Source organism: Urtica dioica, chromosome 6 (assembly GCF_054948205.1).
Source record: "Urtica dioica subsp. dioica isolate 48M chromosome 6, U.dioica_male_clone48M_v1_H2, whole genome shotgun sequence".
In the NCBI taxonomy this organism is placed as follows: domain Eukaryota; kingdom Viridiplantae; phylum Streptophyta; class Magnoliopsida; order Rosales; family Urticaceae; genus Urtica; species Urtica dioica.
In genome coordinates, this window is record NC_142761.1 from 36,220,703 (window position 1) to 36,224,629 (window position 3,927).

A 3,927-nucleotide genomic window follows, 5' to 3' on the forward strand; every position below is an offset into this window, starting at 1 on the left:
AGTTTTTATTTTTTTTAATTATAATCCGGTGCGACTAGTCGCACCTGACGAGTTATCAGGTGCGATTAAGTCGCACCTGATGATTAGGGTTTGTTTAAAAACGCAGGTCGACCCTTTCTTCTCCAGCCGCTCAAACCCAATTTTTTCACTCTCTTCTCTGCTAACTTCCCTTCTCCGACCACCCTCTCCTCCGTCCCTCTCTTCTCAGCCTCTTCCTTCGCCGACCACCACAAGCTACCACGCGTCTCTGGTCCTCCGCCTCGTACCCGGCCACCGGACCTCCGCCTCATCCGGCCACCGAATGTAAAGTATGGACTTTTACATCGGTCTCTTTGTAGATTTGAATAAAATAAATGAGCTCCCGTTTGTTACAGTTATGTTGTTGAGTGAATGATGGACGTATAAGTATATCGAGTTAATTTAAAATATATTAAGGTAAGGAGAAATCTCGGAATAAATAAAAGAATTATCGAGTTTATCTCGACTAATGAATTATTTCCGAGGAAATATTCCGGAAATGAACTTAAGAAATAAATTCTCAAGAACGAGAATTAATTCCGAGAAACCTTAATTATATTTTAATTAATTTACAACGAACAAGGAAATTCTCGGTTCGAATCATATAATTATAATCCATTCGGTTATGGGTTTAATTAAATAATTATATGAAGAGGACTTGGCTGGAATGATTTTTAAGGGACCCATTTGAAAGAAAACAAGGAAAAAAGATTGGTTTGTGAATAATAGGATAAGTTTGAGCTGCCACGTGGCGTTCTTATCCCCTCATTCTCTTTTCTTCTTCACGTGCACTATATCTTCTCTTCTCCTTCTTCTTCACCCGCGCGAGCCACCTGCAAAGAGTAACAAAGAAAAAAAAAATTGATTGACAACAACCACCACCGAGTCTCTCTCTCCGGCCGACCAACCACATCACCACCCTCTCCTCATCTCTTCTCCTCCGTGCTTGCGCTAGACCAGCCGCCCATCTCCGAGTCGCGCGCACACCACGAGCCGAGAGGAGAAGGTCGCCGTGCGTCCTAGGAGCTCCGGCGAGCACCTCCGGCTGGGGAAAAGAGGGTGAGGACGGTCCAAATGGTCCGACTCTTCAAGTGAGGTATGGATTTCTTGGGCTAAAGTGAGGATTTCGAAATCTAGGGTTCATAGCTCAATTTGGGGGTTTTTGATCCGAGATGAAATCTGAGTTTTTGGTTGGTTTTGATTGTTCATTGAGCTTGATTGGTGATGATTATGAGATGAATTTGGTGATTGAAAACGAATTTCTTGGATTGGTTTGATTTTGGAGTTGGTTTTTACTGCTTTGCACAGCCTGTAGAAACGGACGTGGACAGTCCAATGTGTTCTGAGATTATTTTTGTTGATATTTTTCCTGGATAGTAGACATTATGGGCTTTCTAAAATGACCAAGAACGTAATAATCCGTGGAGTATTGAAAGAGTTATGAATTTTTGAAATCTGGTATTCAAAGCTGTGAACTGCTGAATTCCAGAACAGCGACCCAATATTGCGGGCTGTTTTTGAGATAGCTATTCTGGTCATATGTAGGCTTATAATATATCGTTAGAAAGGTACGGAAGTTAGTTATGTTTTGAAACTGGAATCGTTGGATTTCGAGTTGTATAGCTCGAGTTATGATGCATTTTTCAGTCGCTGTCCAAACCAGTCCGATTATGTGCCATAAAATTTTGATTATGTGTTTGAATCGGGGACTTGAGTCGAGATTGTGCAATTGTTTGTGTATGTTTGGTATCGATGAGGATATGATGTGCCTTGTGTTTGAATATGGATACGAGTGTTTGTGCTCGTTTGGTTGTAGGATTGCTCGTTGTGTCTCCGGAATTGTTTGGTTGTGTGACTTGCTTGGGTCCGGATTTTGAATAGAGTATGTTTCCGGGCTCGTTGAATTGTCTCGAGGAATTTAGTTTTGATTTCGGAAATTTATGTGAGCTTGGAATCATGAAATTGACTAGTTATCGGATTCCGCGAAAGGGATTACAGAATAAGATGGACGAGCGGGAACCAACAGAGTCAAAGGCAACGAATCGGTAATTTGAAGTTTCGAGGAAAGTGTTATCGATGTTAAAATTCGATTAACTCTTCCTTTGACGTTTCGACAAATGTCAAGTATTCCGGAGAACGCGAAAAGCAAGACATCGCTGAAAGTTGTCGAACTTTCTATCGAGTTGTTCCAAGTAAGCGTGGAGACATAAGTCAACTACTTACCAATGGAATAATCCTGTTTACGTGCATTTTCGTGTTAATAATAATAAAGAGTAGGAAAAGCCTTAAAAGACACAAACATTGAAGATTAAGGCTTCGACCACTCTTTATGGAAAATTTTAGTCGGGTTTTTACCCATAGGTTCAAACGCTAACTTGAACCAGCCACGTTGCTACTTTGTTGTAGTTAGATCCCTCTGCTAACCATAGGCTTTGGCTAGATCTGAGGTGACAGGAGAGCAAGTTGGACTCTCGGATTCGAGCCGAGGGTAGAAGTACCAGGAGTCACGTCCTGAGTCTTCAACCTAAAACACTTAACGAGCATGAAAGGAAAACAATAATTCTTTCGGGATTTAACCCGAGACGCTCTCCTGTATATGCTTAGTTGTGTACTCTATACGCTAGAGTACCCAAAGATTAAAAACGTTGTCGGTGGTACCTACAAGTCACTGACTTGTATGAAGCGGATTTAGAAATCCGTGCGCTGAGTACTCTTTACGCAATGGGTGAAGGTCGCGATTCGCGAGCTCATTGTGAGACTGGAGACTCGACGGTAGCTGATGCAGGCACCGTATGGCGGAATGGGTGAAGGTCGCGATTCGTGAGCTCATTGCCGTCAAGAGCCCAGTAGGCGCGGACGTCCTAATGAGAAGGAAATGGTACCACTAGTGGATCCCAGACAAAACGAAAACTCTAGGCCAGCGGAAGGCGGCTGCTCGAAGCCTGAAGTTGGTCTCTTGCCATTCCGGAGGTTAGAACAAAGAAATGTATGACCTTGTGGAGTGACAAGTATTAGCTAGGATGTGATCACACATTATGCATGCTAGAGAATTAGCGGCAATGGCATCCTGCATTCTTATGTGATTATTTGCACGTCACATGGCTCTGCATTATATGTTTTCTTTCATAGGTTAGACTCCCGCTTACTGAGTCAATCGACTCATAGCTTTGTGACCCTTGGTAATGTAGATAAGGGAAAAGCTTGTAAGCGGAAAACGAGATCGAAGACCGAGACCGAGCACGTATTGCCTTGACCTATGGGCTATGGGGTTTCTTAACCGGGGGTTAGTATCTTTTGTTAAAACATTCCGGAATGTATTTGTATAGGAGTCGCTATAAGACTCTAAGTTATAAAAGCGAAAAATTTCCCCGGATTTTCGCAAACTATTTTAATATATATATAAAAGTATTATGATCTATTGTTTAATATGTATGATATTGGAGTTGATCGGTCGCGGCTTGTGGGCGAGCTGAAGCTCGCGGGTCGTGACAGATTTTGTGGTATCAGAGCCCCAGGTTTAGCCGTTTCTGTAGACTTGGGATACGTGTTCTCGGTATAGGTCACGAGTATGCCATGTGATAGTGTTTTGCTTAGAGTCGACCTGTCTAGAGATAGGTTTGACATGATGCAGGATGAGGTGCTATGAGTTAGATCTCTCATCCCCGATGAGATTCATATGTATAATGATGCGGTCACACAAATTGCTCTGACTGCAAGTACGTTCAGTGTCGTTAGAGGCACCACCACTTAGGGGCCGGTGGGTCGGTTTGACTTGTGAGTGGATGAGTGTCGTCTCGACGCTTCACTGCTTTCGTACGAGTATCGCGATGATCCCTCCTTATTGGCCCAACGTTGAGTCGATGAACTTGTTTCACCGCTGACGACAATGTCAGCCGATATTGGAAGATG